The sequence below is a fragment of the Schistocerca americana genome, chromosome 2 (genome assembly GCF_021461395.2).
Source record: "Schistocerca americana isolate TAMUIC-IGC-003095 chromosome 2, iqSchAmer2.1, whole genome shotgun sequence".
Classification (NCBI taxonomy): Eukaryota; Metazoa; Arthropoda; class Insecta; order Orthoptera; family Acrididae; genus Schistocerca; species Schistocerca americana.
Window position 1 is genome coordinate 166,612,761 of NC_060120.1, and position 17,180 is coordinate 166,629,940.

Here is a 17,180-nt window from a genome sequence, read left to right on the forward strand (position 1 = left end):
ACTATACTCTATGCATCCAGCTCCAGATACCATCACCTATTCAAAGTCTGTTAATTCCCGCCATAACCACATCAGACACCTTTTCATATGAATCACCTGAGTACAACTGGCAGCTCCGTCAGTGCAATGACATTTCATACGTTGAGTTCGCAATGCTACCTTCTCCCGTAAGTGTGCATATGACATGTCCCATGACCTATGTCACCTCAGTGTATGATTTCAGGGTTCCTGGCCATAAGTTCAAATGGCTCTGAGCATCTTAACATCTGAGGTCATCAGTCCCCTACACTTACAACTACTTAAACCTAACTAACCAAAGGACATCACACACATCCATGCCCGAGGCAGGGTTCAAACCTGCGACAGTACCAGCAGCGCGGTTCTGGACTGAAGGGTCTAGAACCACTCGGCCACAACGGCCGGCTCCAGGCTATAAGTGCCCCGACAAAGATGGCCACAGTTCTGTCATAGGAAGGAAAAAGTGCTCATAGTGCGTTTTTACTGTACGGTGAAAAGAAACTTGTACATAACAAATGTATGTTAAGCACACGCAATGGTCACATGAATCCGACGGGAAGTGTAAGGGGCACATTGCCGCTCTGCTCCATACCTCTCGGTTCTCTGGCATTTTTTGAACTACGAACACTTCACACTAAGGGGCACATTGCCGCTCTGCTCCATGCCTCTTGCTTCTCTGGCATTTTTTGAACTACCAACACTTCACACGCAACAGACAGAGAGAAGCCGTTGGGAAGTGGGTCGATCGGTTTGATTGAGAGGTCCATCTTGATTACCCAGTGTAGAAACCTCAGTTCTTTCCTCCGCCGGTTAGACCATACACGTCACTATATCAGAAGCCGAGTTTATGATCCGATATGGTGCCTATATCGTGTCTCTCTGACTGCACAATTTCCAGGGTCTGGTCTCCAATGAAATTATCATGTCCCATGTGGCTCCGGTGAGGACCAATCTGCGTATAGTTGAAACTCTTACGTCGAAACAAACACACACACACACACACACACACACACACACACTCTCACAGCAGAAATGGTTCAAATGGCTCTGAGCACTATGCGACTTAACTTCTGAGGTCATCAGTCGCCTAGAACTTAGAACTAATTGAACCTAACTAACCTAAGGACATCACACACATCCATGCCCGAGGCAGGATTCGAACCTGCGACCGTAGCGGCCACGCGGTTCCAGACTGAAGCGCCTTTAACCGCACGGCCACACCGGCCGGCCACAGCAGAACCGATAGCAGGGAGTATTGTGCTGTCTCCTGAAATACTGGTCTGTTTCCAGTCATCTTCAAGCACTTTTGAAGGAAAGTAGCTACGGAGAAGGACTGTAACTGCTGATAGTTACAGGGTCTTCTCCGCCCACGCAAACCACCTTCGCGATATGCTGACGGTTTTGTATGCCGTAATGTCTCTTTATACTATGACAATTGCTTAGCCACTGCACCAATTCATCGAGTAAAATCTGTAAAATTAACGTTTATGCAGAAGCACCATATACACTGATGAGGGAAAACGTTATGATCACCTACTTAGTAGGTGTTTGTCCGTATGTGGAACGAAATACATCACTGAACTTGCGTATCGGGGAGCCGATAATTTGTTGGTAGGTTTGTGGAGGTATGATGTGGAGGTATGAGGCATTAGATGTCTAAGCGCAGGTCACGTAATTTGCGTAAATAACGGGCTGCTGATTTCTGTAGGCAGTGATGGCGCCCGATAGAACCCAGATGGATTACGTAGCAGTTACATCAGGAGAATTTCGTCGTCGAGACGTCAACGTGAGTTCACTACAATGCTCCTCAAACCATTGTAGGACGGTTCTGGCCAGGACACACTCAAGATGGCATCGCCGTTAGGGACGACATCAAATGTGATGGGATGCACTTGGTTCGTAGCTCTTAGCCTATTTTCGATTACTACCACAGGTCCCATGCAAGCGCAGGAAAATGTCTCCCACAGCGTAACACTGCTACCACCAGTCTGCGTCGGTGGCGAATTGCACGTTTCGAGCCGCTGTTCACCTCGATAAGGGTGTTTGTGGAGACGACCGTTGGCCTAGTGCAGCAAAGATGTGATCCACCTGAAGAGCCGACACATTTCCATTGATCGATGGTAGAATTCCGACGGTCCCGATTTCACTGCAATCGTAACTGACGATTTCGCTGTGTCAACATGTGAACACGCTGGGATAGCCTGCTGCCGAGCTGCATGGTCAACAATGCACGATGTACGGTGTGCTTCGAAACACTTGTGTGTGGACCAGCATTGTGTTCTTTCGCCAAAGATGCCACAGATCACCATATGTCCTACATTTCAGAGTAGACAATCCTCCGAACCCCACGTTGTTTGAAGAGCTGTGGACTTCCAACTATTTAGCGCCTAGTGGTAGTTTCATTGTCCTTTTACATAGATGCTCACGAGAGTAGCACGTGAACATTCGACCAGCTTCTCCGTTTCCCAAGTACTCGTTGGCAGGCTCTGCGTAAGAATAACCTGCCCTTTGTCAAAAATCACTTATTTCGATGGATTTCCACTTTTGTAGCCCATATCATTGGTAGGGTGATCACCCATCTGTGTCAGCTGCCCTTACCTTCTCGTACTCCTGTTACCGCGTCTGTGCCCGCAACGCAATCAGGTGGCAACCAACGTCGTGGTAGGTAATGTCATACCTTTTTTGCTTATCAATGCATGTGCTACAACAACACTAGCCTAAAGTAAAGTTGAACGCCATTGGATTGGATATTGGTTTATATGTACTCCGCTCTAGAACGACACGTAGAACACAAAACATTTGGAACCTATGTAAGTAGGCTGTTTAGGTTTTCATATTGGTAAGCCACGTAGCGCTCTGATGAAATCACTGGCTGTGCTATGTGCAGTCAGTGGCTGGTTGGCATTGTTGTAATACTCGCCATTGTAGTGTTGGGCAGCGGCAGCTGGATGTGAACAGCGCGTAGCGTTGCGTAGTTGGAGGTGAGCCGCCAGCAGTGGTGGATGTGGGGAAAGAAATGGCGGAGTTTTGAAATTTGTAAGACTGGATGTCATGAACTGCTATATATATTATGACTTTTGATGATATTAAGGTAAATACATTGTTTGTTCTCTATTAAAATCTTTCATTTGCTAACTATCCCTATCAGTAGTTAGTGCCTTCCGTAGTTTGAATCTTTTATTTAACTGGCAGTAGTGGCGCTTGCTGTATTGCAGTAGTTCGAGTAACCAAGATTTTTGTGAGGTAAGCGATTTGTGAAACGTACAGGTTAATGTTAGTCAGGGCCATTTTTTTGTAGGGATTTTTGAAAGTCAGATTGCGTTGCTCTAAAAATATTGTGTGTCAGTTTAAGCAAAGTCATGTATAATTTTTCTAAGGGGACGTTTGATATGTCGACCCTTAGCCGAGGATACCTCACTGGAATCTTCTGATTTTTTTCTTGTAGTTTGTGTAATTAGTGTAGCTTTTGTTTATTGCTAGCGCGTAATTATAGAGAGAATTTCCTTTGTAGTTGTAGTTTTTCATTGTTGTACAGTAAAACAGTTGTGGAGTGCATGTAGATTTGCAGCAAGTATTTCGCAGCTGCGCTTGCAATTAACGAGATATTATTTTCAGTGCTACGTTAATGTGTTCTCTTATTTTTGGTCTTCAAATTGTGCTTTTCTGTGTTATCGTGTGAAATATTGTGACAATAATGGCATGTGAAAAACGTAATACTAGGCTCCAAAGTAAACTGAGAAATGACAGTGAAGACGAATGCAGTGTGTTAGCGCCACCGAGTAATGAATTAACTAATGTTCAAAGTAGTAATTTGGTAATTGTACATAGGGAAATGGAGAGGGCTGCAAACAATGGTGTAGACAGTGAAACAATTAGTGAACAGGGAAGCATTATCGATCGATCGGTCGGCAACAGCTTGCCTCAGGAATCCGAAATGACAGGACACAATCTTGCAAATACTGTAGATTCAGGTTTTGCGTCCACACCATTTTCTCAAATAAGTCAAGACACATTTTCTGCTTTTCAAACTGCGAATATTGCCGGTTCAAATGCATTGCCGAATAGCACTGAGGAACTTTTTTCAGACACCAGTGCATTGTTATTACAATTAATGCAACAAATGGGACAAAAGCTTCAAAAGTTAGACACAATGGAACAAAATCTTCAAAAGATAGACACAGTGGAACAAAATCAGAGACAAACACAGCAAAAGCTTCAAAAGTTAGACCGCATTCGGAAGGACGACGGTTCAATCCCGCGTCCGGCCACCCTGATTTAGGTTTTCCGTGATTTCCCTAAATCACTCGAGGCAAATGCCGGGATAGTTCCTCTGAAAGGGCACGGCCGACTTCCTTCCCCATCCTTCCCTATTTCGATGAAACCGATGACCATGCTGTCTGGTCTCCTTCCCCAAACCAACCAACCAACCATCAAAAGTTAGACACAATGGAACAAAATCTTCAAAAGATAGACACAATGGAACAAAATCAGAGACAAACACAGCAACAGTTAGACACAATGGAACAAAATCAGGGACAAACACAGCAAAAGCTTCAAAAGTTAGACACCACACTTGAACAAACACGTGAAGATTTAACTACTGAGTTACATAACATTGAATCGAAATGTCAAAAAGTCTGTAATGACGTAAAAACACAGATTTGTGAGCATTTTCAACCTATTTTTTCGCGGCATGAAAATGCATTACAGAATCACGAAGCAGCCATAAAAGAACTGCAAACTATTGTTCATCAAAATCATGATACCCTGCAAGCTAAAATTGACTCAGTTGCATCTACCGATTTGGTTACACAACTTGCAAAAAATCAAGAAAATTTAAAGGACACAGTAGATACTCTGATAATTGGTTCAGAAAGACACATGGAGGAAATTACTTCATTATCAGAGAAAGTAGTTGAACTTTCGGATCAGCTAAATAATTTATCTACGAAGGTAGATGATAATCTGAATGACACAAAACCGGTAGTCTTTAATGACACAGAAGAATGCGAACAAATTAGGAAATTCAAACAAAATCTGAATCAAATTAATACGCAACACCAAAGAGAAATACGGGAGGTACAAGATCAGCTGACACAGGTAATACAAGAATTACGTATTTCAGAGGACACTCGCACTCCAATACGGGAAGAGGGACATAGAAATACGGAACAGCCAGAAAATAACACAGGGCACTTCGGAAATTATGAAAGAAATTGGCAAAGTACACCGAATTTTGAGATGGAACCGCCGAAACGACGTAACAATGACCGACATGCGACTCGCCAACTTGATGATTTTGACTATAAGTTGTTCATTACTACATGTAAATTCAAAACATTTAAGAGTTCTGGCAACGACATTCATCCACAAGCGTGGCTTCATCAATTCTCTCATTATTTTCCTCCCAACTGGTCATTAGAACACAGATTAGAATTTATGTGTGGCTACTTAGAGAATGAACCAGCTGTAAGAATGCGATCGGTCATTCACGATTGCCACAGTGAAGGAGAATTTTACCATGCCTTCCTCTCAGCATATTGGTCTCAAGTTACACAAGACCGAGTAAAACATGGCATCATAATGATGAAACATTTCGAACAATCTGAATTTTCCAGTCTTGTGAAATATTTTGAAGACATGTTGCACAAGAATCAGTACCTGTCAAACCCATACAGCCCCTCAGAACTCATCCGCATTTGCTTAATCAAATTACCTGAACATTTACGGCATATTATTTTGGCAGGACGTTGCAAAGACGACATTGAAGCTTTTCAGGAACTCTTACAAGAATTAGAAATTGACACAGACAATCGCGGAATGCGAAAACAGGAAAACAACAATTACAGGTCACATCCGTCGCAATTCCGCGATGAAATAAATAATAACTGGACATGACAAGGCTATTCTCACAACACAAATCGTGACCAAAACAGACACCACCCGTATGACAACCGTTGGCAGAGTAGTAATAATTACAGGGGAAGATCACCTCTCCGCGGTAATGACTATCACAAAGACAATCAGAGGAACAGACAATATGGAACCAAAATAAATATTATCAGGGGAGACAGAATAACTTTAGACGCAACGGTCCAGCGCATAGTTACGATTCAGGGAGAAATTCTCCACCACGTGACCGACAAGAAAGAAACTATGGAATCTACCGACATGACGACAGACGATATAATCGTAAGGACAGACCTGAATTGCATCAGAACTGGCGGGTTTCAAACAGAGCAGGGCCCTCTCAACAAGGTGAATTTGTAGAAGTTAGGTCTCCAAATCCCAATAACGACGCGCGCCAACAAAGAGACAATAGGCAATGACTCATACCGCTGGCAGCCACAAAACGTACGTATGAAACCGACGACGCAGCTGCCGTAGCTAGTAATTACGTAAAAATGGAAGACATTAGGGACATCTTACTCCAGGAACACGACGTAAAACATAACAACATTGCATATCCTGTGATTCACATTACAGTAAATGACGTAAAATTTACTGCAGTACTTGACTCTGGCAGTCGCATTTCAGAAATTACTGAAACAGCCTTTAGCAAATGCAACAAATCGAACGATTGCCCCACACATCCGTTACGTAAGATTAAATTACAAGGTGCAATCGTTCGAAAAAGTATAGATGTACGCCAACAAACCAACTTAGAATTCTTTTGTCAAAGCCACAGCTTCTCTATGAACTTTCGCATTGTTCCATTATTGTCGATGGAAATTATATTGGGAGTAGACTTTTTGAATGAATACAAAGAAATCCTAAACTTTCATGATGGTGAAATAAGTTTAGAGAAAAAAGGTAACTCAATAGCTTTGAAATTTGAAGATTGGCTCTCAAACCATGACGAGGAAATTAATCGGCTTTACCTTCTGTTAGACAACAGTTCGGAATTTTCTACGGAACTAGACACTAACAATCACTCTGCAAGTACTGACAGGGATGATATCGACGACATATTTGATACTAATGAGTTAATTCAGAAAAAAATTTGAACAATTGAGAATTGTAATGACACTGATAGGCAAGACCTTTTTGAGATTTTACAAGCACATTCCACAGTTTTTACTCACAAAACAGGAACAATCAAGGGATTTCAATACCAATTACGTGTTCGTGAGCATACTAAATTTTGTGTTAGACCATACGTAATTCAGGCGCATTACAGGGACCGTGTTAGAACAGAAATACAATCTATACTTAACGAGGGCATTATTGAGCCTGCAGTAAGCTCATACAACTATCCATTACATGTTGTTAAGAAGAAAAATGGATCGATCAGGCTTGTCTTTGATTCGAGACAAATCAATACTATCATCATTCCTGAAACAGACAGGCCGCAGACGATGGAAGAACTTCTTCAAAATTTTAATGGTGTAAAAGTGTTGTCTTCCATTGATCTCAGATCCAGCTTTCATCAAATCGAACTTCATTCAGAATGTAGAAAATACACCGGTTTTCTTTGTTTCGGCGTTTGTTATCATTTTCGGAAACTTCCTTTTGGTTTGAACATTTCTTCGGCGGGCTAAATTCCATATTACCTGATTTCTTAAAACGTCACATCACCTTATATGTGGATGATATTCTAATAGCAGAAGCCTCATGGGAACAACATAATCGTATCCTCAACAGTTTGTTACCTATTTTTGCAGAATCTGGAATTACAGTTAACTTGGAAAAGTCTGAATTCGGTAGGTCAGAGGTGAGGTTTTTTGGACATATTATTTCTTCTGAAGGCATTCAGCCGGATCCAGGAAAAGTTAGAAGCAATCAGAGCCATTCCAGTTCCATCCACAAAAAGACAAGTCCGCAGTTGTCTAGGTCTCATCAATTTTTACCGTCGTTTTCTGAATATGCAAATTCTAGTTACACCAAAACTTTGTTCTCTCACTGGAAAGAATACTATTTGGAACTGGGACGAACAAGCACAGTTGGAATTCAATTCTTTGAAAGAATCGCTACTTAACGCGCCAATACTAGCTCATCCAGATCTCTCTCAAGACTTTTGCCCTAGCACGGATTCTTCTAAAGTCGGTCTTGGTGCCCATTTATTTCAAGAAGCCATAGAAAATGATATTACTGTTCAGAAAAACATTGATTTTGCTAGCCGAGTGCTAACAAAATCTGAAAAAAATTATTCCGTTACTGAGTTAGAAGCTTTAGCTATCGTTTGGGCATTTAACAAATTCCGTTTCTTTCTTTCTGGTAAGCACGTAAAAGTATACAGTGAGCATCGTGCATTACAATTTCTTATGTCTTCAAAATTAAATCATGACAGGTTAAAGCGTTGGGCATTGTTTCTGCAAGAATTCCGCTTCACAATAGTCTACATTCCCGGCAAGGAGCACATTGTTGCTGACGCACTGTCACGCGCACCGGCTGGGCTTGAGAAAAGTAACACAGAAGGCAACCTCGAGAAAAATATCAGTATTCTTTACATTCAGAAAGTCGCCTTTGAAAACTTCATCACCATATCTTTAAAGGACAATGCTCATGAACAAGACAAAGATCCGATTTGGAAAGACATCAAAAGTAAATGGCATGAAAAGCCGCACACTCAGATTCGGCATTATTATCTGGTTAGAAACAACATACTCTTCAAACGCTGCACTGTTAATGCCAAGCTATGGGTATTTTGCATTCCAGACGATTTTGTTAATAAGCTCATTTGGTACATTCATTTCAGCTACGCACATTTTGGTCCACGAAAATGTTATATTCTTCAAACGACTTGTTACTTTAACAATATGGAAAAGAGAATTCGAAGAGTCTTGTCTATTTGTAAACTTTGTCAGAAGGCGAAACTATCTACTATCTCATATCGTGCTCCGTTGTTTCCTATCATTCCTTCTAAATTAAAAGAATTTGCTGCTGTTGATCTCTTGGGACCCCTTGTCAGAACATGGAATGGATTTTCGTACGTTCTAGTCGCTGTTGAACTTACTTCAAAATTTGTTTCTTTCACTCAGTTGCGTAAAGCCACTGGACGGTCTGTATCCAACGCCTTTGTTAAAAATTTCTTACGTGAAGTTGGACACGTTAGTAAAGTCATTTCAGATAACGGACCGCAATTCAAATCTGCTGTTTGGTCACGCATGCTACGGAATCATAAAATCAGACCTGATTTTATTTCATTGTACTCACCACATTGTAACCCGTCTGAACGGATTATGAAAGAAATCAATAAGCTTTGCAGACTTTATTGTCACAGAAATCATCAGCATTGGGACAGATATTTACACTTATTTCAAAACGTGCTGAATGAAATGCCTCACGACTCCACTGCTTTACCACCTACTCCTGTACTAAAGAATGAAGAACCACCGAACAGAATCAGAGATCTTGTACCTTTTCCGAATACATGTAAACTTCGACACAAAGACATAATTGATTTAGCTATTAAAATATAAAATCGGCAGCAGACAAAAGGAGAAAACTACACGACAAAGCAAATGCAAAGAAATTATATATTGGTTAGAAAGTTCTCATTAAAGCTCATTCATTGTCACATAAGAAGAAACACTTGAGTCACAAATTCTTTCTAGTTTACAATGGACCTTACAGAATCCGACGTATACCACATGATAATTGCGTTGAAGTTGAAACTCTGCGTACTAGGAAGGGTAAAGGTTTACACCACATTTCACATGTAAAACCGTTTATTGAAACATAATCTGCTTTTTAACTTCGTCTTTGCCATAAAACTTTTCACTTCACATTTCTAGTATGCTTTGTCAGACTTAAGAAATTGTTAACATGCAACAATGTTTGAAGTTAAATATCCAGTCTAGAACCTAGGGAACATTTTTAAATAGAAATTACGAATGCATTGTTATAGTGAACAGACGACACAGTGTTGTATTTGTACATTCTTGCTTGTTAGTTGCACGATTACGTAACGACTATCAGGCTTACATACTTAGGACATATACTGGTACTGCTAATGACATTTTAATGCAACATTTTGGTTTACTTGAAGATACATTCTGGATTTAAGGTACTTTCTGAGAGATACCAGATGACACAGTGGTTAGTATATGTGACAACTATACGATTTTATCACGACGCTACTAATGAGTGACAATTTACGATGTTGCTTTTGCAGTGTATCTATTTTATATTTGCACAGTTTTTCTGAATTATTCTGGAAAGTAAAACATGTTTTAGTAGTAACTTTTGTGGTATAGCTACAGTGAGACAGCCTTTTCCATAGCACAACAATACGTTACAGCACAGTCTTCCTTCATCACGGCAATAAGCGTAATAACTAAGATATCTATACGCAAAGCAACTCACTTCGTTTATTACGAGGTAAGTACATTGACTTCAGCAGAACTTTGCTTACAGAGGACGATAACTACGACACTTCCACAGAATTATCTTACAACAAGACGCACATTTAGCGCTACAGGACACGCATTTGAGTGATTGATTTTGTACTTGAACCATTTATTTTTCAAGATTTTTGAATTAAAAAGGTTTTCCGTGATACATTTCATTCCATTGCTGTAATCTGTAACACCTGAGGGTATAATTACATTAATCCTCAGGGGGTACACGCCTGCTTTGTGTACCATGTGTCTGGCAAGCACAAGGAGCCCTAGTTAATATGGTATTTGCTTTTACAACTTTACACATCGGTACCATATTTCTCTAACACATAAATTACACAGCTATCTGATCATTTAACTGAGAGACAAACTTTTTTTTACTACATCAGTGACAAATGTTTACGTAATTACATGGTTGGATAACTTCACACTTATGAAATTGTATTTTGTCTGTACTTTGTGAAATGTTCTTATTTTTTCGGAACCATTGTGAAACTATGAGAGCTTTGAATGATGTATTTGGTATGGGATCATGATTTTTAAAGTACGTTTGAGGCAGACGACACTTTTGATATGAGCAGAGAATTTTTTTTAGGTTTTGAAATTATTGGAGGAAGCTACGACGATTTTGAGAGTTGACTGAGGTGTTATGATGTTATTATTACGATGACTATGTGTATTACGCTGTTGCGGTAAGTTTATGATCAAATGCTGATGCTATATGAGTTATTTGATTATGCTACGTATCTGTTATGATGAAATATTAAAGAAGTGTCGACGAATAATGAGTAGTGGTTAGGGACTCTGGTTTGTGAAAAAGGTTGTTGGAAACCAAGAATCGTACTTTAAGAGTTATGAAATGTATGTAAATGCATGAATGTATTACAATGCAGACGAAAAATTTTTGGACACTGTTATATCAATAGGATTTTGTTTGTACCGATTTGTAATGCAAATTCTTGACCTGTGAAATAATTTTATATGAGACTGTCACCGTAGCAGAAACTGCTGTCGTAAATATGAAAACGTGGTTTCATAATCAGTAAACTGTGAATAAATGTTGACAAAGTAACAAGTGGCAGTGTGTGCTCAATGTTGTCAAATAAAAATGTTTACCAACATTTCATAGCTGCGGATGTGGGAAAGAGTTTCCTTTCGTGTTCATTTCTCCTACATGACAGACCATCTTTGAAGTATCTTACATAATATGGAAAAAAATGAAAATACGCAAGATCGACCTTTTGTGCTTATTTAAGGAGCACTAACCTTCTCCAGTTCATTCTGATTACTACTCCTCCTACTGTCGCCATGCTATCAGGACCTGAGTACTACGGAACTGGCTAGACTTTGCAAAGAAGAAGATCCTCAATCCTTAATCAAGCAATTTGCTAAAACTGAAAATATGATAAAATCAAACAGCATTGTCCTTCACAACAGAAGTAGACGAAGAATCGACAGCCATCGTTTAGAAGATAGAGGTATCACCTGGAAAACTTTTACGGATGCTGTCAAAAAAGCGTCGTGAGCAGAAAAGATGACAAATACTGTAAGCCCGGCTTCTCTTTCAAAGGATCACTTCATTCACTGCTCTTACAGATGTGTGGCGTTTGACAGAAGAGTTTTAAGGATACTGCAGTGTATGCTAACACTGCTAATCGGCAATGCGACAGTTGTGTGAACAAACTTGCTCACGTGATGAGATGTAGTCAGGTTCAAAGTAGCATGCCATGTTATGTCGCTGTGCAGGCGCGAAAGGTGATCGCGGACGACACCTCAGCAAGAAACTGCAACAGTTTCCTGTTAACCTCATTAATTTTGCCAATGACAGGGAGAAAAGTGTGCTTGGGTGATTAGAATCGCCAGAGAAGGTGACAGAAGGCGAAAGCAAATTCTTTCACGCAAGAATGAAGTAAATAACAGGTTTTCAATTATAGAAGGAAGGGCACGATGCTGCAAAAGTAGAATAAGTGAAATGAGCGCAATAAACATTTTCATTGAAATATATATCAGTGTATGATTAGGCAGAAATTTCTGCGATATTAAGAACAACCAGCGTAAAGTCTCTCCTATTGGAGCACAAAAAAGCAGAATATGCTCCTCTGTAAGAGACTCTTACTGATAAGTAGGTACGTGTCGCCTAATTCTACCTTGCTCGGCAACTTTAAAAATTTTCCATAAAATGTTGGCATGCTAATATATTTGCAGTCTTTTTAACATGCAACTCACCTCTCAGTTCCATCAACTTCCCTAACTGTAAGTGCTCTCACCTTCATTCGACCAACCCACTGTCATTAACTTATGTCTGTCTGACTATTACTGTCTCCTGTATCACAGCAATATTCTCCTTCGTTCAGTTTTACTACTACTGTCTCTTTCCGTTGTTACTGTATTCCTATTGCTGTTACTTACTGCTACTACCTCATTCCTCGTTCATTCCTTTATTCTGTTGTTGTCTCTTCTGACTGCCACAATCTGTCTCTTCCTCTTTGTTACTGCCACAGTCTGTCTCTGACTACCGCTGGCTCTCATCCACTTTCACTTTCTCCTTCTCTTTCTTCCTCCCGCTAGCACTATCTCTCTTTTCTTGGCAGTGTTATGGCACCGTCCACTATGTTTCACTGCCACTGTGTCTCTCTCTTTCTCTCACACTGCCACTGTCTCCTTTGCTCTTTCTATATCACAATCACTGTCTGCTGTCATCCTGTATTTACTACATTCCGTATTTTTCTCATTGCCTCTGTCTCCTCTTTCAGCATAAAAAGCGGAAATATGTGCCGCATGCCAGAATTTTTGGGAAAATTTTAAAATGTGCTGAAGAAGAAAGAATGAGACAGATGGTACGCCTTTTCAATAAGGGTCTTTTAAACAGGACAGTATTCGCCTTTTTTGTGCTCCCATAGCAACATTTTTCCGCATGTACCCTTCTTCTCCCTGCCAGAGCAAGGCACGTCATTCATATGAAAGGAATTTTTCTGTTAGTAACATTTTGAATATTTACTAACATGAATTTAAATTAATGGAAAACTAATTGTATCCCTCAGATTGGATTTAATAAGCAAAAAATTTTTGAATGATCTTCAGTACCAAAACTCTGAATTCCCAGAACCTTCTGATGATTACCGACACAAAAAAATGGTTCAAATGACTCTGAGAACTATGGGACTTAACATCTAAAGTCATCAGACCCATAGAATTTAGAACTACTTAAACCTAACTAATCTAAGGATATCACACAAATCCATTCCCAAGGCAAGATTCGAACCTGCGACCGTAGCAGTCGCGCGGTTCCAAACTGAAGTGCCTGTAACCGCTCGGCCACCGCGGCCGTCGATTACGGAGACACTTTACGGCATATTTCTCCACGTTACGTCACTTTATAAAGTACGTTTTGGCCTCACAGAGGATTTTACGTGCCTCTTTTACGTATACAAGCAGGGTAAATTTTAATCTCTATACCTCAGATATGGATAAAGGTATCAAGAAAATTTTCAAGGTTGTTTGAGATAGAGATGTAAAAAATATATAGTAAAAATTACACGCATTTGCTGTTCATAGCCGTCATGGAATCTGCCGCTTGGTTTTGGTACCTAAAAACCATGTTTTTGGAGTGCTTCTCGAGAACGCATCATGATTGTTGAACATGGCAGTTCTAAATAAATGCCTAGAGATGGAGAACATAACATTAAAATTTGAGAAAACTGCTGCGGTTATTTATTGTTTAGAAATTTACATGCATATTTTAAGTGTACATATAACTTAACTTTTAACCTCTGTATCTTGGAAACGGTTAAAGATATCAAGAAAATTTTCAACGATGGTCGCGATCGGATTCGTAAGAACATATCACAAAAATTTCAGCTACTTGCTGCTCGTGTCTATCTTGGAATCCACAGTTCAGTTTTAGTACGAAAGAACTGTAAATAAACGCTTTTTTGAGGACTTTCTAAAAAACCTACCATGAACTTCTTGGTAACATGAAGTCGTTTCTAGAGTAATGCCGTTACAATATGAGGATTGGTTTCAGTTATTTAATATTTGCATTTCGTCTCATACTGGATTTTACATCCGTATTTTATGTGCAGAAGTTGCTTAACTTTGAATCTCTGTATCTAGGAAATCGATGAGGTTATTAAGAAAATTTCGAAGGTGGTTCGAAATCGTAGGAATATTTTGTAAATGTTTCGGTCTTTGCTGTGCATAGCCATCTTTAACACCGCGACTTGTTTTGCTGCAAAAATGGTTAAAAATCACATCAAATGTAAAAAAAAGGATCAACAGATTTCCTCCGTTTGCCTAAGAAGGAGGAAGTGTGTAATACTCGGAAATTGGCCTGTACTGTAGGACAGTAACACTATGAAAATCCATCAACTGGGTATATATGCGGTATTCAGCCCAAGGGCTATCCCAAAACCTAGATCTTTCTTTCCTGTTGCCAACAGAACCCGACGTAGGAGTTCCGGAAGAATCCCTCTTTCAGGTCAGGCGTTTTGGAACACACTAGGTGGCGTATACTGTCCCATGCGTACCGATATAAGAAAATATCACCTTTGCAAAAATTTTAAGGTTGTTTTTGCACAGAATTCGAGTTCTAGAGAAGCAAATAAACTCTGATGAAAGCTGTTTCATATATGTGATTTGATTTTAAAATATCTAAGATTTAACAAGTAATAATTTGCGGAAGAAATAACATACCCGGGAAAAGAGAATACTATGTTACATTTCTTCCAAAAAGAAATGAAGTATCAGACTTGAAGTGTCCAGTATTTGATTTATATGGACCGTGGAATCACACATACCTCACTGCGAATAAATGTTGGAAAGACTCTGTTAGAGTGCTGTCAAACAAAAGTGCTGCTCAGTGTTCCATTGTCGTGGGTATGGAGCAGAGTTTGCTGTTCACTTCTGCTCTACGGTTAAAACGGATAAACGTCGGGCTGATTTGTAGGAATGGAGAGAAAAACAATGAAAATAGGTAGAGAAAAGAAAAGCCAAATTTTCGGCGTTAATTATGGAGCACTCCCCAGTTTACTACAGTGACAAAATTGTGCAAGAAAATAGGAATCTCCCTACTTTCACTATACGATCTAGCCCTAAATGCTGTTCAACTGCTATGGACTCTTGCAAAGAATAAGATTCGTAGTGGTAATAAGATATCTCGCTATGTAGCAGCAAACATAATGTCTGATGATTTTGTTACAAATAAATAAATGTCGCGTACTACAAAGCGTTGTGCAAATGTTTCGAGGTAAAACGCTACTCCACTGACTTGGTCACCAATTTCATTGATTTTATGTTCAGCAGCTTTCGAGTTTGACTCATCTACATCTACATCTACATCTATACTCCGCGAGCCACCTTACGGTGTGTGGCGGAGGGTACTTATTGTACCACTATCTGATCCCCCCTTCCCTGTTCCATTCACGAATTGTGCGTGGGAAGAACGACTGCTTGTAAGTCTCCGTATTTGCTCTAATTTCTCGGATCTTTTCGTTGTGATCATTACGCGAGATATATGTGGGCGGTAGTAATATGTTGCCCATCTCTTCCCGGAATGTGCTCTCTCGTAATTTCGATAATAAACCTCTCCGTATTGCGTAACGCCTTTTTTGAAGTGTCCGCCACTGGATCTTGTTCAGCATCTCCGTAACGCTCTCGCGCTGACTAAATGTCCCCATGACGAATCGCGCTGCTTTTCGCTGGATCATGTCTATCTCTTCTATTAATCCAACCTGGTAAGGGTCCCATACTGATGAGCAATACTCAAGAATCGGACGAACAAGCGTTTTGTAAGCTACTTCTTTCGTCGATGAGTCACATTTTCTTAGAATTCTTCCTATGAATCTCAACCTGGCGCCTGCTTTTCCCACTATTTGTTTTATGTGATCATTCCACTTCAGATCGCTCCGGATAGTAACTCCTAAGTATTTTACGGTCGTTACCGCTTCCAATGATTTACCACCTATGGCATAATCATACTGGAATGGATTTCTGCCCCTATGTATGCGCATTATATTAATCTACGTTTAGGGAAAGCTGCCAGCTGTCGCACCATGCATTAATCCTCTGCAGGTCCTCCTGGAGTACGTACGAGTCTTCTGATGTTGCTACTTTCTTGTAGACAACCGTGTCATCTGCAAATAGCCTCACGGAGCAACCGATGTTGTCAACTAAGTCATTTATGTATATTGTAAACAATAAAGGTCCTATCACGCTTCCCTGCGGTACTCCCGAAATTACCTCTACATCTGCAGATTTTGAACCGTTAAGAATGACACGTTGTGTTCTTTCTTCTAGGAAATCCTCAATCCAATCACAAACCTGGTCAGACTCATAAGTCTGGAAGGACCTCCACCAAGGTCTATTCGCCAGACAAAATGTTGAGATGGACCGGGAGTCGAACAAGAAACCTCGGTGTTACTTTCAAAGTGGAGTAACCACTTTTCTTTTACCTATACAGAAAATGCATGTACCATCAGAGAAGAAGGGACACAGCTAGTCGAATTTCAAGGTCTGGCCACGAAGCCTCCTCCGCCCGTCACTGTGTCGATGCCTCAACACTCGTCCGCATGGGCGGTTTGCTTTTAGTTGTGACATTATGAAACTAGAAGTGCCACGTGTGACTGCAAAAAAGCGTATGTGGTGACAATTTGAAGAGAGAAACTTCGCGAGACGAGGAAACTGAAATCAGTAGGCAGAGTGTAGGAATTATCAATCGCCGACTAAAACAGGAGATAACGAACTAACGTACACTGTTGTGGAAATCAAAGACAGCACTGGATAATATAGTCTTAAAAATACTGAGAACAGAGTGTCGTAAGC